The sequence below is a fragment of the Tachypleus tridentatus genome, chromosome 13 (genome assembly GCF_004210375.1).
Source record: "Tachypleus tridentatus isolate NWPU-2018 chromosome 13, ASM421037v1, whole genome shotgun sequence".
In the NCBI taxonomy this organism is placed as follows: Eukaryota; Metazoa; Arthropoda; class Merostomata; order Xiphosura; family Limulidae; genus Tachypleus; species Tachypleus tridentatus.
The window spans coordinates 162,502,201-162,529,629 of NC_134837.1; the positions used below are offsets into that span (position 1 = coordinate 162,502,201).

Consider the following 27,429-nt stretch of genomic DNA (forward strand, 5'->3'; position numbering starts at 1 on the left):
TCCGCCTCCACAGAGCGACAAAAAGAAATGCGTTTTCCATAAAGGGAATGAATGTACTATGCTGACGTGCTTCACCGATCAGAAACTGACACAGACTTTTAACTTTAAATCGAAGATCTGCCGTCTGTTTCATCAGTTGAAAGGTAAGCACATCGTGTTTATATGACATAATACATTTAAATATTTTGATTTTATCGTTTAAGTACACTTTGTAGCGAATGAGTTGAAGGTTATTGCAGTACGGTTCAGTTATACACAATAACACACAAATAATGTACAGTATGCGTATAGTGTATTTGTAGTGGATAGTAAACATTCCTCTCTCACTCTTTCTCTTATCAAATAAGTTTATTTATATAGATACATTAACAACTATGATTAACAATGAAAGACACATTTGAGATAAATTAAACATTGCTTATAAAGATCACTGAAAATGACGTTTGCAAAAGACACAGCACGCTTCCATAAATTAGCTATGGTGACGAATTTCATAATTTCCTTTCTGTAATTTACACTTATTTTGATTATATGTTAACAGTAATTCCCACTACAGTGTGACTACAAGATGTAGCTTATTTAGCGTTTAAAAGGTTCATTGACACCTTTATGCATGGAAGGTCATAGTTTGTTGGGTTTTTTTAATTTCGCGCAAAGCTACACGAGGGTTATCTGCGCTGGCCGTCCCTAATTTAGCAGTGAAAGACTAGAGGGGAGGCAGCTAGTCATCACCACCCACCGTTAATTCTTTAGCTACACTTTTACCAACGAATAGTGGGATTGACCGTAATATTATAATGCTCTCACGGCTGAAAGGGCGACCATGTTTGGTACGACGGGGATTCGAATGGAAGGTCATAAAATGTAGTAATTGAAATTCCTGCAGAAGCATAATGAATATGATCCCCACTGAAACAGCTGTAAGTCTATGGATTTACAACGCTAAAATCAGAGGTTCGATTCCCCTCAGTGGACTCAGCAGATAGCCCGATGTGGCTTTGCTATAAGAAAACACACACACACAATGGATATACATAGAAGTGTCGAACAGCGAATAAAATCAACTAGATGATGAAAAATCATCACAGAAAACAAAACAAATATTTATTTAAATTGTATTTTCTGTGTAAGATTTTTGCTTTAGATAAAATATTATCCTCATTTTCAAACTCTCAGTTTATCAAGTTACGGTTGTGCGCACTCAATTGGCCTCTATACTCTCACGATGTCATTCTTCCATATTTACTGTATTCTTGGAATTGTTGTTTTGCTGGGAAATGAGTTATCGCCCGATTAATCGTGTTTCTAAGGTCAGAGCATGATGGATCAGAATCTGGGTACGTGTATTTGTCAGTAGTCAGAATGCCATCACATGCTGCCCCACACTGGTACCGAACCCCTGCCATGCTTTACTCTAAACATATGGTATACATTGGCTATGATAACGTTTCCTCCTTATCGTCAAACGGACTATCGGCTGTTGACGAACGATTAAGACTTGGATTCATCAGTAAAACACGCGTCTCCAGCTTTGTTACTTTCACTGCTTTCTGTTCGACACCAATTCAACTTTTTGGTTACCTCTTCTTAGCATCGGTTTTTTCGAGCACCTACACTCCCGTTCCTAAAGTGTTTCTGTTCTCGAGACATTATTCACACCCGTACATACACCAAAGTCGTTGACAAGATCTTTACTGGATTATCATTTGTCTCGTAAAGAACCTACCCTGAGGTTCCTGATGTCACTACTGAATAATTTCAGTTTTCTACTTTCACCATTTCTGTCATTAACAGTGACAGTTTCGTTGTTCTCTTCAGAAAGCTGCACACAGTTATTTGCATGAAGTTTCTCTGATAAGCCAAAACCGAGATTTCAGACCTGATAACCACGAGCAGAATTACACTGATACTACTAGACACATTATGTCTGTACTATTATTATAAGTTTTACACTTATATGACACTTTGTGAATGGACATGTGACAACCAACGAGAGTGTAAGCTATCAGCATGTGTTCTTTAAACTCTCTTCCTTAAAACGTAGTTGACACCTACGGTTTTTATCTAACTGAGGCTCTTGTCGAAAATAAAAGTCAAGTGTAGAGTGGAAAAGTGCCAAATCAGTATTGTTTGTTTGTTTGTTTTTGAATTTCGCGCAAATCTACTCGAGGGTTATCTGTGCTCGCGGTCTCTAATTTAACAATGTAAGACTAGAGGGAAGCCAACTAGTCATCACCACCCACCGCCAACTCTTGGGCTACTGTTTTACCAACGAATAGTGGGATTGACCGTCATATTATAACGCCCCCACGGAAAGGGCGGGCATGTTTGGTGCGACCGGGATTCGATCCCGCGACCCTCGGATTACGAGTCTAACCCCTTATCACGCTTGGCTATGGCGGGCCTACCAAATCAGTAAAGTTTTAAAACTATACCATTTTATTGACAATCTAACGAACACCATACATTTGTTAATTTAACAAACAACATAAATTTGACAATCTAACTAAAGCTATAGAGTTGACAATCTAAATAAAGTTATAAATTTGCCATGCTACGTAACGCTGTATATTTAGAAAATTAACTAAATCTACATATTTTACAACTTATCCAATGCTATATACTTGTCAATGTAACTAATGCTATATATTTGATAATCTAACAAACATTATATGTGTGGCAACATGAAATAAAAAGAGTTTTAGTAAATTAATGAAATAATTTACCGTTCATACGTTAGCAGCCCAAAACTGGTCTTGTAAAGACCTTCGTTTGATGAAGTTTGTCAAGGCAACATTCTAAGAACTGAGATTAAAGTAATATATCAAAAGTATTCTGATATTATGATATATACTTAGACTTTGTGTCTGTAGAAATTAGGACTCACAAAACTTATTTCTTTACAATGAGTTCTTATTTTCACAAGATACAAGCTGAGTCATTCCGAACTTGGTAATCTAGAAAACGATGTTTTATAGCTCGGTCAGTCTGTAGCTCGTGCTTTGAGTTATACCTTCAAAAGTTCTGCGATACTCTATCAGATTGTTCATAGTAAAGACGTGTACACGTGTCTCGTTCAAACAATCTTATCTGGCAATGTGTATATGAGTGTAGCGAACCCATTACATTCTGTACTGTTTAGTTTATCTGTGAGTTAACTCTACGTCCTCTTGGAGCTATTCTTAAGGTAACTTGTATAATCAAATTTATGTTTGTTTAAACAGCCTGTGAGCAGATTTAATACGATGATCGTGCTTGTTGATAGAAAATACACGTGGTTGATGATGTCATATATGGAACTTGTGTTTTTCTTTTCTCAGTTTTCCGCTACATTACATGATATAAATATATAGTACAGTATTTACTCATTTTACACTATATTTCTTATTTATTCAGAACGTTTGCTGTAATCCAATATATACTGCAATTCACACTTAAATAGCAGGGAATAGCAATTACTTAAATTATATAAGAATAACTGTTGGCGTTAACTTGTTTGAGTTCACTTAAAATGATATTACTGTTGTTAACTTCATTGATAAAAATACAAACATAATTATATATGATATTAAAAACAGATTCAGGGTTTGAAGTAAATGTAATCAGGCTTTTTAGTCATTTTAATGGAATGTTAAGCTTAAAAACTTTAACTGTAAAAGCAATACCTTTTACCCTCAAGGCTGACTTATACCCATTTGTTTTGGTTATCTTCACACTAATTGAAGGACGACATACGAAACAAATAGTTTCACCGAAGCTTCTTTATTTAACCAGAGAGTTGTGTTTTGTTTATTTAACGAATATTCGCTTTTCTTGGCTACGTAGGTTGGAGCGTCGAGTTACAAGACATCACGTGCAGTTCAACCAGCTGTATGAGATGTCGTTAACCACTTAACATATAAGGCCGTGCAAGATAAACTTAATCCGTTCCATCAGAATTTTACACAAAAATAAACGTGCCTGTTTGTTTTTTTGTTAGAAGTATTTCAATATGGTCTATTGAGTATTTTCCGGTTGGTTTTTTTTATAAGATTTTACCCCGAAATAAACACAAGAAAAACTAGCTCACGCTCATATAACGAACGATGTATCAGTTATTGTACAAAGAAAAATCTAATTATTTCTAACATTTAATTAATCAGTGCGACTTACTCACGTTGAGCATTAATCGTACTTTTTATGAAAAATGCTCCAGGTCGTGGTTTTATTCATCTAGAGTCTGATGGCTGTGATTACGTATTGACGGCTGACACCAAGATTTCCATTGTAGCAAGCTGCTGCAAAACACGGTATGGTTGGACTTGAACAACATGTTTTAACAGATTTTTCATAAACCTTCCATTGTATTCAGACTTCAGCCTCCAAGACTGAAAGCATAAAAGACCAATTGTATTGCGAAACCTGATAAGTATGCGGTAGAACAGAATTAATGATTATGTTTTAAACGCTCTCCTATGCGAGTTTTCCCGCTTTAATTAGGAATATTGAAGGTTCCGTCTTCAAAATGATGTGTAAGTTGGCTCCGCTTCTTGTAGCAATCTTACCGTACTAATGTCCTTCCTCTGAATGTAATGCGACACCTAAGTACCTAGGCTGTGGCGACACATTACTGAGTTAGCGTATGAACTGAGATTCACTATCTGTACGATTAATATAAAGAACTGAAACTGCATCACACTTTGGATTAATTTATCGTTTGTCTGCTCGTACTGGGCAAAAGGCCTCATCAGTACTGGCTATAGAAGATATAGTGTGAATGACATATTATTATACAATCACTTTTTTTTTTTACTTTAGAAAGTTTTATTAATAACTTAAAGCAAATTTAGCCACACTGTGTTATTTGAGTGTCTCTTGAGAACGTGTTTAAAACTTAAGTTCTAGACGACAAAAATATTTTTAAGTATGTTAAGCATTTTTAGACTGTAACCATCACCTGATAAAGATGTTTTTTGTTTTCTTATCCATTTATAACAACTTAAGCATTTGTGTGAAACTTACAGACTACTGGATAACATTACTACAGTTGTGGTCATCATACGTGTTTATGGTTTCCTATTATATTTAAAAATTCGGAAGATAGACAGCAGTTCAGTTTCCTTTGAATGTATTTATAGTTCCAAATGATGCATTAATTACATCATCAGTTTTTAAATATTCTGCAAGTTATGCTAGTTGGTTTAAGAACATATCTGTTCAGATTATTGGTTTATAAAACAGAAACATCAATGTCAGTACAAAGTTGGTTTAAGAAAATATCTGTTCAGATTATTGGTTTATAAAACAGAAACGTCAATACCAGTACAAAGACTGTAGTGTTTCTTTGCCTGTTCTCAGTGTAGCTTCGTTTCGGAAAACGCCTAAAAAAAAATCTGTTTTTGGATCTTAAGGTGTCACCGACCTCGAGGATCAAATTATTGGCTTAAGAACTGCTGACACTGTAACTTTCTTAACATTCCAGACGTCAGTAATGAGAGGGAATTAATTTATGAAGGGAATGTTAAGTTTAGGTAGTGGATAAAAAGTTGTTTACATATTTTGCTTAACATATAGTTTATAGATAGTTGTATTCAATGTATTTTAATTTAAAAAATTCTTATTTTCATCTCTCGTACTTTTTAAATTGTTAGTTATTTGATACAATTTTAAACAGAACAAATACTGTGAATTAATAAAATTCGTAGGTAGTTTGGATATCTTTATTTGAATATCCAATGTTACTGAAACAATAAACACTTGGAGGGGGTTGAAGGATATCGAAATTTGTTTTCAACTACTTTATATATAGGATGTTAACAATTAATTTTTTTTACTGAAATCGAAAGTTTGGTTAGGTTCGTTTTAATTGTTAAAAATTAACTTCGTGAATGTTTGTTTGGTTTGAATTTCACGCAAAACTACATAAGGGCTATCTGCGCTAGCCATTCCTAATTTAGCAGTGTAAGACTAGAGGGAAGGCAGCTAGTCATCACCACCCATCGCCAACTCTTGGGCTACTCTTTTCCAACGAATAATTGGATTAACCGTCATATTATAACGCCACCACGGCTGAAAGGACGAGGATGTCTGATGTGACGGGGATTTGAACCCGCAACTCTCAGATTACTAGTCGCGTACATTAACCACCTGGCTATGCCGGGCCAGTGGATTTTAGTTTGTTGGTTTATTTCTTCTAATATTGCTAGTACAGATAAGGAGTAATTCAGGGGAAATATTCTGAAATAAAAGCGTTTAAAATTGTGAATTTTCAACATTTATCATTACACAAGTGGTAAAGGTGTTAAAAAAATAAACGTTAGCTGGTTGTTGTTTTCAATCAAGCGCAAAGCTACACAACGGGCTATCTGTGCTCTGCCCACTACGAGTATCAAAAGCCGGTTTTTAGCGTTGTAAGTCCGCAGACATACCGCTGAGCCACTGGGGGGCACGTTATATGGTTACAGAAAGAGCAACAAATTTTAAAGACTGATTTGTTACTAAACAGACCAAAATAAAATGTAGATAAATAATAATTCTCTCTTTGAAATATGTGCGTAAATAAATGAGGGAAACGTTAACTCATTAAATCGTAATTACAGTGGTAATTTTAAAATGTTAATTTTCAATATTATAAAGAATAGAATTTTCTACCCCTTCATAGACAAAAGTTAAAACTTGAATAACTTGTAATGAGATTCAATGTGATGGACACATAGTTTTTGTTTGTTTGTTTTTGAATTTCGCACAAAGCTACTCGAGGGCTATCTTTGCTAGCCGTCCCTAATTTAGTAGTGTAAGACAAGAGGGAAGGCAGCTAGTCATCACAACCCATCGCCAACTCTTGGGCTATTCTTTTACCAACGAATAGTGGGATTGACCGTACATTATAACGCCCCCACGGCTGAAAGGGCGAGCATGTTTGGCGCGACGGGTATGCGAACCCGCGACCCTCAGATTACGAGTCGCACGCCATAACACACTTGGCCATGTTGGGCCGTGTCACATAGTTTTTGATTAGACACAGTGTTAAGTTAATAGATAATAGTATTGGATAATAAAATGACTTAATAACAAAAAATATAAATCAATATAAGTAATTTTTTGTGTGTTTCAAGGTAATATGCAGTAAACAAACAAACCTGAAATAATTATTCAAATAATACTAGCCTGCGATTATTTTATTGTCTTTAAATTTTTAGATGTTCTACAATAATTCCTGTGCGCTGAATCCGAAAACCATATCCATTTTTCTCCATTACGAAAAGATTTTACACAAAGCATCAAATGTTATAACATAATACACAAAAGAAAAACTACAACACGTAGTTTTGAGACTAAAAGACGAAGAGGCCCTGCAAGGCCAGGTGGGTTAAGGCGTTCGACTCGTAATCTGAGGGTCACGGGTTCGAATCCCCGTCGCACCAAACATGCTCGCCCTTTCAGCCGTGGGGACGTTATAATGTTACAGTCAATCTCACTATTCGTTGGTAAAAGAGTAGCCCAAGAGTTGGTGATGGGTGGTGATGACTAGCTGCTTTCCCTCTAGTCTTACACTGCTAAATTAGGGACGGCTAGCGCAGATAGCCCTCGTATAGCTTTGCGCGAAATTCAAAAACAAACAAACAAACAAAGACGTAGATTTCACACATACACACACATAAAATCAGAATAAATGAGGATATAGATTCATCTGACATCAATGTTCTTCCCTTTTCTTCTTCTTGGGGGCATCAACGGCATGTCTGCGAACATACAACGCTAGAATTCGGGTTTAGATACCCGTGGTGGGCAGAGCACAGATAGCCCATTGTGTGGCTTTGTGCTTAACTGCAAGCTACAACAACAACAATTTTTGCTAACAAACATAATAACAAAAAATGTTCATTGTGATAAACTAAATAATAATTTGATCTAAGTAAGAGTTTTTTCATCTTCCCTATTTGTAGCGCATATAGCCCTCTTGTAGCTTTGCACGAAATTCAAAACAAATTTGAATAATTTGTATAAAATCCTTACGTGATAGAAATATATATATATATATATACATTATTTTCGAGTTTATTTTATTGTCTGAATTATAGAAAATATGTTATTAAAACTAAAACAACTTATATGAAGTTTAAATTCGCAGGTCTGTGTGATCTATAACCAGAAAAAGCTGTTAGAAACACATCATACTGCTATATTTAAACAGATAGCAAGTAATAACTAAAACTCTGCTGTCTGTTGTGTCCACCGAAGGGAATCGAATCCTGAATTTTATCGTTGTAAGTATATAAGTTTACCACCGTCCCACTACTAAAACAAACATCGATTACGAGAATTAAATTACCAAACACTGTTAAAAGAGGCAAAAAACTCGATGTTCTTTGATGATATTACATGTGAAGAGATTTAACATATCGAACCTTATTAGCGCTGAAATTGTATGTTTGGTCGACTTTTTTCCAGAAGCACATTTCGTATAAAGGTATGGTAATATTATAGTATTTATTCTAAATTATTCTTTATTCTGTATATGTACAGATTTTACGTAACGAGAAAGTCGTAAACTTGATTTCGTTTTAGCTGTCTGTTCTAGATCGTGAACATTTGTGTCCTTCAATGCTACCATAACGTGATATGTAGAGGTTATGGTTTCACCTGTGTTGTAGTGAAAATTTCTGTCACTGTGTAGCGCTAGTCACTCTGGGTAAATGCGAGGTTTATGTTTGTTTTTCGAATTTCGCGCAAAGCTACTCGAGGGTTATCTGCACTAGCCGTCCCTAATTTAGCAGTGTAAGACTAGAGGGAAGGCGGCTAGTCATCACCAATCGCCGCCAAACCTTGGGCTATTCTTTGACCAACGGATAGTGGGATTGACGGACACATTATAACGTCCTCACGGCTGAAAGGGCGAGCATGTTTGACGTGACGGGGATTCGAACCCGCGACCCTCAGATTACGAGTCGAGTGTATTAACCACCTGACTATGCCGGGCCTGTGCGGTTTCTTTCGAACTAAGGTGCGTTGGTTTAAACAGTTCATGACATAGATGCAACTTGAACAGTTGAATTTAGAAGTTCCAGAAACAAGTTATTGTTCTGCAAAAGTTACTTAAAATTCATACAATGAGTTTGTGTTTTTAGTGTCGTAATGAAGACTGATCATTTTGTGTTTTTACTTTGTGAGCAGTCTCATTTAACATCATAACTCAGTTAGTCAGAGATTTAATATTTTTCATAGATCACTATCTTGATCGAATCTCCAATTATCTCGAGGAGTAACTCAGTCACTGGTTAATCAGATGTGTGTTATTTGCGAAAAAAAAAAAAAAGAGATTGTGAGCCTAGCCTATAGAAAAACATGTGTAGAAAGAAAGACATAAATATCGGTGTGAAAACGAGCAAAAACAAACAGCTCTTTAATATGCAAAATAATTTCTGAATGTCTATCTGTTAGACTATTTATTATGCTGTTCTATGTTAAACTAAAATAAATGTTATAAAATTTATTCAAGTAAAATTAAAATAAACTACTTTGAAAAATAAAAGGGTGAACTGATAGATACAAAGTATACATACAATCAGTAAGTTTCACAGTGAGAAAAACATTTAGTTAAACTACAATACTTTTGTCTCTTTCAACTTTGAAAGGAACTTGCTCGAAGGCGCCAAAACTGCTCTCACATGCCACATTCTCTCCATAGCTGATTGATTGGTTTAATACTCGTGTGAGAAGTTAACAGTAGTCGGAAATGTTTACTTCATGTGAAAATTGTAAAAACAATTTTCTATAAATAGGCTAAAGTATGGTACAATACAACTATTTTCATGAACTAGTATATAGTTTCTATAATGGATTTTGCTACAAAAGTAACACCTACAACTGAATTGGAACATAACCTCGACCCAATTTAGTGGGTTCTGAATTAGAACAACAGTAAGTACGAAACAACACCATAGGAGAGTGAGACACGTGGCATTTTCATATCACTCTTACATACTGTTTCAATGAAAGTTATATGTGTGTTAAATTCACTTGTACATTTTATTTCTGCTTTACAAATTAAGAAGGTTCAGGAATCGAACATATATCTAAAAGATTTAGCATTCGTCAATAACTATGGTTACCAAAATCCACACACCAGAGTTTTTTTTTTTTATCGGGAAAATGTAATGAGCCTGTGCAAAGTGCAGTGAATAGATTGACTCTGGTCTCACGGTGGATCAGATGTAAGTTTTATGGACTTACAATATTAAAATTCAGGGTTGATTACCCGCAACTGGCAGGGCGCAAACAGCCCATTATGTAGCTTTGCGATAAAAACAAATAAATATTGTCTCCCTCCAATCCTCCAACACTTATTTATGTGATTGTATTTGACTTTAAAAGGACATTTGGAAATGGAAGGAAAGTAACTTCTCAAGACATTTCTCATACACTCCAATGAGCAGCATTTTCATAAAATCTGGGCTCACCCACTTAATGCAGGATAAAAAAACAAAAAACATTATACCTGGATCTAAGAATCTATGTAGTCATGTTAATAAAATACCTAATGCGAATTTAAAAATGCATAAGAAAAAGTTGCTTAAAAACTTAATACGCACCATTGCAGAATCAGTTCCTTGGACTTTTAATATACAGTTTTTAAGCTAAGACTACAGCGGTCTAGTGGTTCACGCCCATTACTGCCTCCTCAAATATTTTAATTTGCGTTTCACATCCTGGTGTTGTGGATACATTATAAGAATCATGATCAAGTTTTATTATTCGATATGATAAGAGTAACGCAAAAGTTGGCGGAGAGTAGTGTTGATTAGCTGTTTTCTCTTTAGTCTATAACTTCAAAATTAAGGACGGATAGAGCAAATAGACTTTGAGCATATTTGTGCTAAATCAAAGAAACAAACAACTAATAATCATTCTTCAACTGTTGAACAGTAAATTCTCTAAAAACATAAAATAACACTGCTGCTAGTTGGCTCAGTGGAAGAAAAAATTACTTAAATAGAATCGACACTAAAATAAAAGAAAAACAGATAAAGTTTGTTTATAGGTTACTAGTAATTTAAAACTTTATTACTAGAATGAAACATTTTAACAATATATTTAAAAAGAGAGGTAACCAAGATAATGACATAGACATGCAAAGTTTCTTTTTTTATTATTAGACATTCCTTGCTGAACATTATATCTACACGTCGGTTGCATCGACAAAATAAAAGATTCGAGTATATGATCGATATGCATGTTTCTTGTGACTCAAGAGAATCGAAGAAGATCGTAGCCTTATTTAAACTGTATTTATAGTTTTTGTCTCAGTTATACCCTCTGATTTTAATCTCTCTTTTAGCTTCAACATGTTCTCTAATTATTTCTTCTTCTTTTTTCTAACTTCACCCTGGCCAGTAATTTTGTTTTGTCTCTTTTAACGTCAGCTTAGATTGAAATTCTATTTTCTTTTCTATCGTCAGCATATATTAACATTAACCCCGCCTCTCATTCTTCTAAAGTCAGTTTAACCTCTGTTTATGTCCCTCTCAACTTTAACCCAGCGTTTGATTCTTCTGACGTCAGTTTAGGTTCTATTTATGTTCCTCTCAACTTTAACCCAGCGGTTGATTATTTTAACGTCAGTTTAAGCTCTATTTATGTGCCTCTCAACTTTAACCCAGCGTTTGATTATTCGAACGTCAATTTAAGCTATATTTATGTTCCTCTTAACCTTAATCCAGCGTCTGATTATTCTAACGTCAGTTTAAGCTCTATTTATGTTCCTCTCAACCTTAACCCAGCGTCTAATTATTTTAACGTCAATTTAAGCTCTATTTATATTCCTCTCAACTTTAACCTAACATCTGGTTATTCTGACGTCAATTTAGGCTCTATTTACGTTCCCTATCAACTTTGACTCCGTCTCTGATTATTTGTTTCTTCTAACTTCAGCCTAGCTTCTAATTCTTCTTCCTCTCTTGCTATTTTTACTTCATTCTAGTGTTAAATATTGTTCATTCTCTCTTTCTCACTTCAGTCTGGCCTCTAATTCCCTTTTCTGTTGCTCTTTCTCTCTCTTTTAGCTTCAGCCTAGCCTTGAATTCTTTTTTTTCTCTCTCTCTCCTTTAGCTCCAACCTAGCGTCTAAATTATTTTGTGTTTCTTCTGACTTCAGACTATTTAAGCTCCAGCATATCTTATTCTTGTCTGACGCCAAAGCTCAACTAGGATACTACATTACAAAACATAATACAAACACACGTACCCCTCCAACCAAGCTGAACTAGTTTAAACTAGTTGAAATTTCATGGCTGTTGTGTCTTCTCTATAAATAAATAAACGCTAATAACATATAGATTTTTTTTTTAAATTAAGAAGTTAAATATCATTATCAGTATTTGTAAGTTATTGAGAAAAAATAAACGTATAAAAATGAAATATATAAGTACAGTTTGTCTTTGACTTTAAGTTTAACCTTTGCTGGGTCTCCTTCTATCTACTGATTAACGTCATCAGGAAAGTAGCAAAATAACATAATCGAAATCAAAATATGGACAACAATGTGTGATATTTTAAACTTCAATCCCATTTTATGAGCTTCCATCAAGAAGGGGGTTAAATACACTATTTATTAAAATATTCTGGTCACTATTTGATACAGAATTACAGTTTCACTAAAGAAACTTAAAAATAATGGTACAACACATTAGCCTCCAGATATGTCTTTATTGTAGTTGCTGTTTGATTTTTTTTTACCATATTCTCACTATAGAAACGCTACTTTACGCGCCTTGAATTTAAGATACATAATGAACAATTCAAAATGAAAGAGAAATCTGCTCTCCTTGATTTAGATGTCGGATATTAAGCCTGTGAGTTTATCTTACTTCACCTGCTGCATTCGGTATTAAAATTCAAACTTTATACTTAATAATATATTAAGTTACAAGTACGTTTCATTCCCTTGATTGGTAACAAATATATAACATCAAACTTCATCATCGTGAAGTTAGGTGATTAAAATAAGTACAGATACACATAGATTTAAGACGTCATATGTGTGTGCTGGATTGTTTATGTAAAAAAAATTCATGTACTGAACTAAGTTGCCTTAAAGTAACACATTAAACCAGGACTCACTTTACCCCTATGGTATTTTTAGTTAAAACCGATTCTCCGACAAGATAGAAATAAAATGTATTGCAACAAATGCAAAGTTCACCCAGAAACTTTATAAGAGGATTTTGTGTAAGATAATATAACTGAGTTTCTTTCCTTAGAGGGAAAATAATGGGTCTAGATTCTTGCTGAAATAAAAAAAAATAAACAAAAGAACTCAGTGCACGTGGTTACATTGACAGGCAGATAGGCCGTTCTTCTATCCAGTGGATGTTCAGTCCTGTAGCTTTTCTTCTTTCAAAGTTGAGCGCTGAAACACCAAACAAGAATATTTTCCAGTAAAAAAAAAAGATTAAGATCATCTAGGGAGAAAATTGGGCTAAAAAGCGTGCCTATGTTCAAAATGTTAACTCGCTTTCTATGTCAAATAGACAAGATCATCACGTGACCTCTATTTCCTGACAGCATCTGTCAGTTTCAATCGACGTCATAATAGGTCAGCAAATGTTAATTGAGAAGGTACTAAACCAATGATATGCCCCCATATCACTTCCTGTATCGATAATTTTTTATAACGTTTGCTATTTAAGTAACATCTTTCAACCATATTGTTTCTTTATACTTGTATTGTGACTCGGTGGTTAAGAAAATATGTATTACTTTTATATGATTTGTGTCGTGTGTAAGTACAATTAATTTTTCAATGAAATATTTTATTGCTGTTAGTTTTGTACCTTTCATGGAATTGAAAGAAAATTTTCCGTTTTCCACCAAACATCTGATGTCATCGTAGATGTCATATTTTCGTTCCTAACGAATTAGTGTATCATATCGATAGCTATATCTTTAGTATTCTCATTAAGTGTTACACATTTAATGCTGAAGATTTCTATCAGGTGAGATCATGGCTATTGATATTAGAGTATGATAAGAAAGGTTTCATAGAATAAAAATTAGTTAAGATATGTTTAAAAGCTTCAGAGACTTTTAAACTGGAATATAAAGATATCTCATTGTTACTCAAAACGAATTTCTATTTTGCATCATGTGAGAATTTTAAATCTCTGCGTAGTACTATTATAATTTATTAATTAATTATCAAGATGCTGATGTAGGCAAGAAATAACAATAATTAGCGCAGATAATCTCGTTGATTTGCACCGTTGAATTACAACCAACAAACAAAAAATTAATCCAGTAATGAACACAGCTAATTAATGTGTTTCATTACATCCATACTCATCAATTAGGATACATTCTTTCATCATTTGAGTACCCTCGCGGTTAACAATATTTTCAGCAGTAATCCATATAATACCTCAGGAAATTCCACCAACTTAAGATATTTAGGTTACCCCTAACAACACAGAACAATATTTCTAATAAAAGTACAATAATAGAAAAATAAAATTAAAAATATTAAAATTAGATATAAGTTAAATAAAGTATTAAAATTTGATATATTAGACAGTGTAACCAATACTGTTATTAAAAGTAACACTTCATTTTGGGAACAAATACCAGCTGTTGGTTTTGACTGCTGTTAATGAAGTTGGTGTTGAAGAAAGAATAAAATAGAACCTACAAAACACCGGTCGATTTTTTATTTTGTTTTATTATAATGTTATGTATGTGTGTGTGCTTGTAAATCCGCATTCCCCGAACCCAATTCTGGTTGGAATTTTGTAATCTTCATCGCATTTGTGATTTAGCAAATAAATAGACTATATTATTATAAATTATAATGAATGTATGTGGCTGTTACAAAATGTTTAGGGGAAGGAAGAAAGATGACAAAAGTGAACACATTTCACTTTGTTCAGAGGTGTAATTCATTCGAAGAGTTATAGAGATTGTTTGGGCAGGAACAATCGTCTCTAGTGGCCGAGGTACAAAATTCCATATCTGATGAAAAGTTACGAAGTTTCACAACTGCAAATTTGGCTTTCATTATGTGAAATTTTATCTGAAAAAACAAGAAATGTCAGGCCTAACACCTCTTTTGAAACTTGTGAAAGAAAACATAGTGCAATATATATCTTGATGCAACTGGTAAAATTTTACAAACTTACTCCCAAAATTAACCACCACGAAAACTTAACAGCTCCATAGCAAATTTCTTCTTTCTTACTTCTTAGGCAAGTTTTTATTTTAAAAGCTAGATGGAACACTTGGGAGTTTATGAGTTTTAAAGCACTACTTAAAAAACGAAAGATAAGTTGGTTGAAATTTTCTTAACGAATTTTATTTTAAAGAAAGGAAAAAAATTCGCTTACCAAGTTATCGTTATTTTTAATTTGTAGACAATTATCTTTCTTGGTGTGACCAAAGATTTTCTGCTCCATGCATTATACTGATAACCTGTCCTTTGATTTTATTTTGTTTCTTTGGAATTTCGCGCAAAGCTACACGACGGCTATCTGCGCTACCCGTCCCTAATTTAGCAATGTAAGACTAGAGAGAAGAAGCTAGTCATCACCACCCACCGCCACTTTTGGGCTACTCATTTATCAACGAATTGTGGGATTGACTGTAACGTTATAACATCCCTAAGAATGAAAGGGTGAACATGTTTGGTGTGATTGGGATTCGAACCTGCGCCTCTCAGATTACGAATCGAGTACCTTAACCACTTGGTCATGTCGGATTTCTGTTCTTTGAAAAGATCAACATTTAAAATAAAAATAGAAAAAATAATGGTATCTCATCTTTTCTGCAGAACATTTCGTTTATTATTTAGAGACATTATGTGTATCTAAAATAAATTTTTCACCATCCAACCGAAAATGGAAAGTGGAAAGTACAAGAACATTTACTAACATTAATGAAATTCTTGGTTCATAACTTATTCATATTTTAGTAATAATTATTTATGGAGTAAAATAATAAAATGAAAACATTGTATTCATATGTCAACTACAATATATCTAGTATATCCAATGCTGATAGATTTTTCAGCTAACACCAGGCTCATCAGATCAGCAGGGATATGACAAACGTACATAGTTGTGATCGAAACGCTATTTATATTACCGCTTGTTAGAATAGCAGATGTTTCAATATAATTTTTATTTACGTCTTCACAGATTAGAATTAGTTTAAGATTTTTAATAACATCATATTATTTAATTATTTTATCACCAACTCGTTTATTATTAAAAAATATTTACTTATTTAATTATTTGTAGGACAGTAGGACAGCTTTAAGTCCGAAGGCTTATAATACTAAAAACCATGTTTCGATACCTCTGTTGGGTACTGCACAGATAGGAATATGTGTAGCTTTGTGCTTAATTTCAAAGAGACACTTTATTTATCTATTTTACTTGAATTAACTGTGACCACAATTGTACAGCGGCGTGTCTGCGGACTTACAACGCTAGAATCTAGGTTTCAATACCCATGGTGGGCAGAGCACAGATAGTGTATTGTGTAGCTTTGTGCTTAATTACAAATAAACAAATGAATTAACTTTACTTGTCGTTCAGCTGGCGAACCAGTAAGCTGGTTGGTTCAGAAGCCGAAACAGGTCAAGTGCCCATAGCATCAACAGGAGAAGATTACAGTAGCAAGTAATTGTAATAACTTATTGCTCTAAGTAATATTTCCCCTATCGATATCTACATTCTCAGATATTATATAGCGGGACCAATTGTTATTGTCACATAATAAAGTAAGAAAACTGGAGTCTGCAGTGTCGAAGTTTCGTAATTTTTGGAAAAGTGATGTATGCCGGTTCTCTAGGCTTTAGCGATATTTAAAGGTCACAAAATATATATTTCAGTCTATGACCTTTAAACACACTTCTTAGTTTAGTGGGCTGTAGCGCTATTCAGTTTTTCCTTAAAGAGGAGTCAATATTCACTTTTAGTGAGAGAAGACGTGTGGTATTTTCAACTTAAACGCCACTTTTATGCCTTCAAAGAAAACAGTCCCAAAGTTTTAGTTACTTACTGGAGAAAAGTCAGCGAGCAGCAGGTGTTTCAACTGATTAATACAGTCGGCTATAATCTTTATAATACCCCAACAGCTGAAAGTGTTGCCTGAACCTAGAACCTTTCGACTGCAACCCTGCACCGTAGCCACTAAGCCACGTCTAGCCATTGCTACTATCAGTGTAATTTACGAACACAAGTTTCACTTGTGATACATTACACGTTATGTAGTATTGATATGAATAAATATTTATGTATACAATTTATAATCACATTTTTAGAAATATAATTTACATCATCAAGAAAGTCAAAAAACATTGTAGTCTTTAAAATAATCTACGTTAAAACCCTACGACATTATATTAACAAAAACTAATCAATTAAGCCTAGGTCATTGACTTTATACTATTATATCTTGCAGGATAAGTGCGCTTGCGTGTTTTAAATATATATTTACATTTATCGTTTATAGAATAAAGTTTCAACTACTCTTGATTAACTCAACGTTGTATTTTAACAACCTTACGGATGTTATAATTTCTCCCACACTTTCCCAGTTACGCTGCATACAGTCGTTTAATTCCACGTTTATAAGAACTGTAATTTCTTAAAGGTTCCATATGCGCGTGTATTTTGAAGTAGGGGACATTAACTGTTATTTTATTTTGTAGTTGTTTCAGCGTTTTACGTTGTAAATGAATTCCTACTCTGGTTTTGAAATGCCTGTTTTATAAACGCTTGCCTTCGTCTAGTAAATGGCCCGGCATCGCCAGGTGGTTAAGGCACTCGACTCGTAATCTGAGAGTAGCGGATTCGAATCCCCGTCACACCAAATATGCTCGTCCTTTCAGCCGTGGGGACGTTATGATGTGACGGTCAATCCAACTATTCGTTGGTAAAAGAGTAACCCAAGAGTTGACGGTGAGTGGTGATGACTAGCTGCCTTTCCTGTAGTCTTACACTGCTGAATTAGGGATGTGTAGCGCAGATAGCCCTCGTGTAGCTTTGCGCGAAATTCCAAACAAACCAAACTCTAGTAGATCGTTGATTGAAAGCGTTTAAGAGCTCCTCAGGAAAAGTCGTAAACATAATTCTACGTGTACTAAAAAGTCAAGTAGCAGACAACAGAGTCTATGCACAAACTGTAATTTATTACAGTTCATCTAATTACATCGTAAAACTGTTAACCAGTAATGTTAACCTAATATATGACAATAAATATCGACATATTGTTATCTTGCACGCGTGATATCAATAAAACCACTGAAAATAATGAAAGGCTTAAGAAATCTGATGACGTTACTGAAAAAAAATACATTTTTGTACTTAAGAAAAATAAAGTCCAAACAACACGTCGAAAAGATGTAATGTTAAGTGGAGTAAAGTCGAAACAGAAACAAATATCTTGGAGAAACGTGTTTAGTTGAAGAATGCACATGTAGAGGGTTTAAACTTATGAAAATAAAGATAAGGCATTAATTGTTTGATTTGAAAAATGGTACAATCTTCGTAGTTAATAAGAAGGATAATTCGTCTGCTTACACCAACAGTTTAATACATCCTTCTTATGTTCTGATAAGTAAATACGACTATACTTAAGTTATTTTTGTGGTATATTTTGCACCAAACTCTATATTCACTTCTCTTCTTTTTATAACTCAAGTATAAAATACACCATTCGTAAGTTAGATTGTGTCAAACAAGATATGCTGAGTAATTTGGTTTTATAGAAAAAAATGAAATGTCGCTTCGCCGGCGTGGTATTTTTAGATCAAACTGAATTGCTGCCTTGTTTTTCTGATGGATATGCCAGCGAATAACTTCCCGGGTTAGGCCCAGTGGTTTAAGTGACCTTCTCGAGTGAGAGTGTTCAACTGAGTTTTGAAACTCGTGTGGGAATACGAGAGCCTATACACGCTAAATAACGTCAAAAATATATTTGTTTATTAAAACTTAAAAACCGGACTCGTACCAGCAATCCTCACTCCATGTGACTGTTATTCCCGAAGTTTTCCTTTTCTTAAGATAGATTACCTCTACACTAAACGCTGAAGGAACTTCGGAAGGTCCTCCTTGTACAACACTGGGAGATTCCAAACATCAGCTTGCTATCTTCGTCCAGCAGATAGCGTCACCTTGTGACCTTTGTTCTCCAACAGCATTGATCAGCTACCAGATTCAGTTGACGTTATATTTCAGCCAGAAAAGGATTTTCTAGTTTAAAGTAGTTTTAATCCAGGCTTAAAATATTTAAACAGATTTATTTTATTCATTTTTGAAGTCTTTATTGGTATTTCATGTTCGTTGATGTTTTCCAACGTTCTAAGAAACGTCAATTCCAGAAATCTCAATATTCGAAACTATGTGAAACGACATAATCGAGAACGACTGGAAAATCACGAATCTTTGGATTATAACGGATTTACTATGATATATTTATTTAAATATCTATGTTTGTTTCAGTTTAATACGTATTTAGAAATGCATGTAATTTATATTGTTAAATGTGTGTTGCTAAAGTCTTGTTTGTTCTCTAAATTTGTAGAAGATTCTTGAGTGCAAGAATCAACGATATGTGTTTTACATTGTTGCCAGATGAATTTTAGAGAACCTCGCCTTAAAGTTTATAAATCGTAACACCCAGGGAAACAGTTTAGCATTGTTGGTTTGCTACAATTAGTATACTGTATACCACGAAAGTTATAATTATAATTAACGCTTATTAATCGAGAAAGTGTAAGTACTTTACCAGGAACGTTTTTAGATTTCGAACATTACAAACTGTTCAACTTCAGATAATTAACTTTAAACTAAACGTCAGTATTTGTACGAAAGCATCCGCATAACTTCAGCGGAAAACCCAGGTATGAGCAGGGAGAAATAGCTTACCTGTTAAGTTAACTGTATCAATATCAACATAGAATCATTCGTTCGTCGTTAACCGTCGATAAAATAGTTAGTTCCAGACTAGATAGAAGACTCAGTATTGTTTTTAAGTTTATAAAACTTTTGTATATAAATAATTACTTGTAATAATCATTATTATGAATTGTATTATTTTTTGTATATTAAAGTATGTTTGTGCAAAGAATGGAAATTGTGTGTTTTAGTCTTGTTGGTAAATATCAACATTCAATTAATTAACTACTAAATTCAAATTTCCGGTTATTTTAAATCATAATACGTAACATAATAAATCGGAGGCTCGTCCGAGATAAATTATAAGACGAAATAGAAATAACAGTTCTGGCATGCTTACTGCTAGTTTTCGCCTAGATCCAGTATTCTAAACCTACTTATAAGTTCTGAGGCCTGTATACCTTTTAATGTATTCTAAACATACTTATAAGTTTTGATGTCTGTATGCCTTTTTATGTATTCTAAACCTACTTATAAGTTCTGAGATCGGTATACTTTTTTATGTTCTGAAACAAGACAAGGTGTGATAAAAAATTATTTACATATATTTTACAACAATTTAGTGAAACAGTCTATTTATAACGCGTCTCTTTTTACTTCACCGTTTATAGGTTGCAACAAACCCAGGACACATTTGGGCAAAATAATAAATGACGAATATTATAGCATTATAACACTGTAGACTTTGTAACCCGACAAATGTGTGATTGTCACACCACCCTCCAATGTCACAGCGGTATGTCTGCGGACTTACACTGCTACAAATTGGGTTTTGATATCCATGGTTGGCAGAGCACAGATAGCCCTTTGTATAGCTTTGTGCTTAAAAACAAACAACAACTGTCGTACTCAGTCTTACCAACACCACAGCTAAAAGCCCAAGCTGAGGAATGTTTTTCTCAGAGATTTCGCGTCATGTATTACAATACATTTAGTAGAAAATCAAAACTCATTATAACATATTCATATAATGATATGACTTCAAAAGTAAAATAAAAGTGTAGAGATCCATAGCTAGCTATAGGATCAACGTACGTTTACTCTCACTAAACGCTGCCATGATTATATGAAACCTTACTGTAGAAAGTCAGATTAATGATGTATACAAAGCTAACTTGGCCATGAAACACCAAAGTTATAAACTGACTTCATAAAAACCTTTTGTTATCATTAAACAAAAAGTCCATAACAAATCGAAAAGCTAACCCATATTCTATAGAAACTCTCAATAGAAAACCAGTGTGCCTGTAATTACTTTTACGCTCAGACATTTTACGAGCATTCTTTTAGGGGGGAAATTTTAGAGAACTACAACTAATATAACGTTTGTGATACAAGAAGAGATCGATTAATGTTAAGTTCACAGTAATATGACTAGTAAAGAACAGTTTGACTAATTTTGCCTTTCATAATTTATCGATGAAAGAATGGCTATTAAAATGTCACCTCACTAAGTTTTTTTGTCTTTACGAAGAAATAAAGTGAGATATATATATATATATGTAATAAATTATTTTCAGATTTATCCTATAACTATTTGTCGGGAGGTTTTGATTTGTTTTTAAACCTAATAAGCATTTGAAAACTAAATGGCGCCATCACCATAAACAAAAAAATCTATTCGGGTTCACACTGACGTGTGATGCCTTGACATTTTCGAAGTATCTGGACTTGACATATAAAATGTCAAAGCTTGAAAAAAGATAAGAAGAAAGAAAAGAGAAAGGCATTAAAAATATAGAGTGGCAATACCCACGTTTGGGCTACTCTTTTACCAACGAATAGAGGAAACAACCGTCAAAATCATAACGCCTTCAAGGCTAAAAGGGTCAGCATATTTAGTGTGAGAGGGATTCGAACCCGCAACCCTCAGATTACAAGCCGAGCATCCCTAACCACCTGGTCGAACTTTATAGAAAAATTAATGAAGACCATGAAAAAGAGAAAGAAATGTAAAAAAACCTCAGGAAGAAAATAACGAAAGAGACACAATTAAAATAAGGACAAGAGGAAATAATCAGAAGCTGAATTCAATTAGAAAAAGAATATATAAGAAAGATTAGAAAGAAAGAGATGTGAATTTAATAGAATAATTAAAAGAAACACACAAAATGTAAAGAAGAATTACAAAAATGTTTGATTCAGAACAACAACAAAGAAGCAATTGGAGATGTGTAGAAGGCCCATAGCAACAAGACAGAAGTAATGCAAAACGACACCTATGAAGTGCATAAATTATGTAATGACAAATTTGAAGAAGCGCAAAAGAACATCGACAAAAGTGACCTATAACGTGTATAAGTATTATAATAATATTCAGAAGTACAGAAAGAATATAACACCATGAACAACGATATAGAAAAGAATGTCAATGACATTAAAACGTCTGAGAAATTAATTCGTAAAAGTAAAAACTTTAACAATCATACATCTCTCTGAACCTCCTCAAGAATTTCAACCACATAAACATTAAAAAATTCAAGAAACTTATTAATAGAGCCTATTCACAAATTAAACTCAGCTGTGTTTTCAGAACACAATACAGTCTAAAAACTTCTTCCCGTTGAAAAACTGAATTAGATACATACATAACTTCATGGTTATGTAACAGTACCAATGCTCTAGTAGTAAACAAGAGTGTATATGGTCGATAGTCAGAAGACTAAAAGAATGAAGCAATGAAAACCTAAACTTTAGAAGTGCACTCTGCATAAGTAGTAAGACGTATACTAAATTGTTACAACAGCCCATCGAATAAAGAACACTTCAAGATCCTTCTCAGAGCACATAATGAAAGAAATCTACATACTATTAAAACATTACGATGAAAACAGAGAAAATCACCGATCGTGGACAAGCGTTTCCATTTTTTCTGACACCATTAACTATGAAATATAGAACAACAAAACCCCTCTGACATACCCTTTTCACTACTATTGTTGTGTCACTTATGACAGTGGAACTTTTATAGATTGCTCCAGCTATCTATCACTACCTAATTCAGTTCCTGAACTTAACTGGCAATATCAATGTAATAACCCATTTGAGCAATCAGTAAAGTATGCACACATATTATAATGGGAAAATGTACTGGAAGGCATATTTGTCTCAGTTTGAAATAACTTCTGAAGAAGATTGATGGATGGTGAAAAAGAGGTTATAATTTAGTTATCCATTTAAAAGAACCACCCTTAACAACGTTAAAGAATCTACCCCCTGAGAACCGTTACAACTACAAACATTGGTAGCTGCCTTATCAAACAGGCTTGGTATAATGAAGATAGTATAAGAGCTTAGATAAATTCACAGAAGATATGAAAAAGCTTGTTTGATTGCCTCCTTATCCAGATACCACAAGTAAAAGATGGACTTGTTGGCCAGATATTAGTTCATAGATGCCACAACAGATGAGGGTATGCAAATTAGACTAAGGCAACGTAGATGTACATCTTTAATCTTAGAAAGCTCTCCAATCAGTAGAGAAACTTTAATTGATTAAAGTTGCAGATAAATAAGTAAAACTACTATCCACAAATTATGGATGGTTAGATCAAGTAGTGTGCAAACAACAAATATACCTGATGGAAGTCTAGAAGCAATCAAAGAATTGATTACTTAAAATAGATAAAGTAAACGAGAAGGTAATCATTGTTTTAACTGCAACTTAAAAGAACGTATTACCAGGAGCAGCAGATGTAAGGCTGTAATAAATACAAACTCTTTCAAAAAAGATGTCAGAAAAGGCAGCTGTAATAACTGCGGGAAACATTAACATTACAGCTGGGACTGACAGAAATAAACAGATGATAATAAGCCAACAAGACGATACCTTAAGGGAGAGTCACAGAGTCCAACCAGACTAAAGGAACAACAAAAACTAACCAGACATTTAAAAACATGAATTAGCAGGATTAGTGGTTAATATTCATATGCCCTAGTTTAGTTAAAAATTCATTAGTTAAAGAAACCAGTCTACGAGTTGGTAGGTCTGTTGATGAGAGGTTTTACAATTTGTTGATCAACACAGATTCTATAGCTGAAATTGTTAAGCTCTATCTGATGATGAAGGTTGAGAATTTCTCCAAGGATGAAAGTGGATTGATGTAAATAGCAAATGAACAAAAAATTCCAGCACATTTATCTATATCACATGTGTGGGAAATTGACATCGAGGAAGAATACATCTTGGAAACTGATTTTACGCAGGTACATGGATGTCAGATTATACTAGCTTCAAATAACTTCGCAGCCTTTGGTGAGGAAAACTCCATGCACGAGTATTACACCACCAATGTTTTGTCTTCAAGTGACAACAAAGACTGTTGCACAGGGTAAAGAAGATGGCCAAATTGGAGTGTAATAGAGAAGAATAAAGAAGAACTGTTGATCTAAACCTACAAAGACGTCGATTTTAAAATAGCTCTTTGCTTAACATCAGCGGACTTCAACACAAGTAAGTTAATCAGTTGAATAAACCGAAATTTCTGTCGAAACCACTTTCAGAGTACCGCCAAAGATGGAGCCATTTGTTGATTCTACCGACTATCTATCTGTAATGAACTCAAAGTGACAAGACAGCAAGCGTCAGATACCCCTTCTTTGTACCACACTCCATTGAAGAGAAAACAACCAAAAATTATTGATCAATGGGTAATTTACACATCATAAATCACTGACGAAAAAAACTACCTGTCTTGTTGATCAAATTAAGATCGTACTTTGTGTATTTTGTATATTTCACTTTCGATTCAATAATTATAAAGTTAGATGATTGTTTCTAAGTTTGGACTTTTTTATTTAGTGTATAACTTTATCTGTATATTGGGATTGTTCAGGGTAAGTCATGATTCAGGGATGGACAGTGCTGTGAGCTAAGTTTTAACATTTTAATTTGATCATTTCGTATTGTTTTCTAGATGGAGTTATCACATGGTATAGTGACAATGCTTGATGCTAGTAGATGTGAAGTCTCGAATTTTCGAGAGACTTATGGGTTGGAATAAATGCTGTAATAATATAATACACTAGTCAGTGAGAGAATTAATCGGTTAGCTAGTGAGTTGATTTGGTAGTTAGTGACTCTATTAGTGTTGATGATCGATTAATGAATTACTTTTCGTGTCGATTTTTTCTATATTAGAATTGATTGATTATTTGGAATTAAGCACAAAGCGACATAATGGGCTGTCTCGGTTTCAAGCAGTGTAAGTCCGTAGACATACAGCTGTGCTGCTTGGGAGTGGGCTATGTTAGAAACTAAGTGTATGTCAACTAGAGAGTAATAACCTAAAGAAACACGATCAGTTTTGAAAGATGTAACGTGAAGATAGTAATTTATTCTCAACGTATTGGAAGGTTAGAAGGTGATGAACACCTGACTGCAGTTTGATGTAAGAAATTACACTTCGATTATTGATCGTAACAACTGTTGAAAATTTTATTTGTATTCTGCTAAAGAAATTATCAAACTGAACAGGTTAGTGTATATGTTGTATATAGAAGTTATGTAAATATATGTTTTATATAGATATGTGGTATATATTTGCCGTACCTATATGTACACAAGTAAAGTAAAGAAGTGAATGTATGGATGGCTGATATAAATCACTAGCAAAGAAGAGAATACGGATGGCATTTGCATCATCCCTACATAATAGAAGAGGCACAATGTAGTTGAATGGTAACAGACAAAGACTGGATAAATTAAACTCAATAGTGATTGAATAGTTATATATATATTGCTACATGTTAATTCTTGCAAGAATTGTGTTTTGTGTGTGTGTTTGTAAATCCGTTAGACTTCCCGCTGTACCAGCAGGGGACCTTGCAAGAATTAACACCCAGTTTTTTTACAAATAACATCACTTGTTTCTTGCGCCATTAATAAACAATTGCAGATAGTAGTTTAAAACATTTTAAGTTAGTATTGAGTTGAAGAGACTGGAAAACATTTCTACATTTATTCATTTCTTCTTTTTTTTTCGTGTCTGGGATCACATTTGTGTCCATAAATAAGGTATTTTGAAGACATCAAAACTTTATTTCATTTGTAAATAGTCCCGGCATGGCCAAGTAGTTAAAGTTAAAGCACTCGACTCGTAACCCGAGGGTCGCGGGTTCGAATCCCCGTCACACTAAACATGCTCGCCCTTTCAGCTGTGGGGGCGTTATAATGTTTCGGCCAATCCCACTATTCGTTGATCAAAGAGTAGCCCAAGAGTTGGTGGTGGATGATGATGGCTAGCTGCCTTCACTCTAGTGTTGCACTGCTAAATTAGGGACAGCTAGAGCAGATAGCCCTTGTCTAGCTTTGCTTGAAATTCAAAAACACACAAGCAAATCATTTGTAAATTAATATAAATTTAGTAATTGCACATAACACCCACGCTTTTCTATTAGTTGCTGTGCTAGATTGAAGAGCTCCGCGAATGTGATGTCACAGCTGGAGAGTCTCGTTTTAGAACTATGAATATGTATGCAAGTATAACTATTTACCTAGTCATTTATCAGGCTTCCGGATTACTTTCACAGTTTAAGATCAACACCATTATTTCGTTTGTCATATGGATACTAAAATCAGCAAAAATATACAATATTTTGGTAACTTTAGATTTTATTTTCATTCCATTCTGAAAATAAATTGAAATATTTAGAAGAAATTTATGGAATATAATTATTAGAGTACTAGCATGATTATACGCTTGTGCTGATAAATATTTTACGCTTGGAATACTACACATCTTGAAAATAATGAAAATGCAGTGACATTTTTTTAACTGTCATAAAGTTGCATGTTCCTACATGAACTATTGTACAAAAGAGTTGAATATTAAATTTTAAAAATCAACGGAAAATATTCAAATTTCGAGTGAGAATCACTTTAAAGCAGTTTTGGTATCTTATATTTGATTGTATTGAAGTTTTAGGCAAATTACTGATCTAGAATTCAAGTAGGATTGAAATATTTTAGAATGAACATTATGTTATTCTTGATGACGAGAAACCCGCTTTAAATAAATATGTATCTCAGCACTGCTGGTGTGGGTATTAACACTTTTATTGATATGTAGAGAACAACGTTTTGACCTTCCTAGGTCATCTTCAGGTTAACTTTATTGTATCTCAGGACGGTTGGTATCAGTTTTAACACTTTTATTGATAAGCAGAGGACAACGTTTCAACCTTCCTAGGTCATCTTCAAGTATTGGTTAAAGTTGTTCTCTGCTTATTAATAAAAAATATTATGTTGCTTTATTCTGTTTCTGAAAAACAAGTGCAGCCAAGTTTGTCATAATTTTGTGTCTAAATATAGAATTCAGGCAGTAGCTGACACTTATATACACACTTTCTTCAGGCAGTAGCTGACACTTATATACACACTTTCTTCAGGCAGTAGCTGACACTTATATACACACTTTCTTCAGGCAGTAGCTGACACTTATATACACACTTTCTTCAGGCAGTAGCTGACACTTATATACACACTTTCTTCAGGCAGT

At 33.9% G+C, this 27,429-nt stretch overlaps 1 protein-coding gene across 1 annotated transcript in view; it reads left to right on the plus strand.

Annotated features, from left to right (window-relative positions):
* The first annotated feature begins 8 nt into the window (after window positions 1–8).
* Window positions 9–27,429, plus strand: part of LOC143236784 (dystroglycan 1-like) — a 112,447-nt gene continuing 85,026 nt past the window's right edge. The window contains exon 1 of the mRNA XM_076475339.1: window positions 9–143. The gene's annotated coding sequence lies outside the window, so the exon portion shown is untranslated. The remainder of the gene's footprint in view (window positions 144–27,429) is intronic.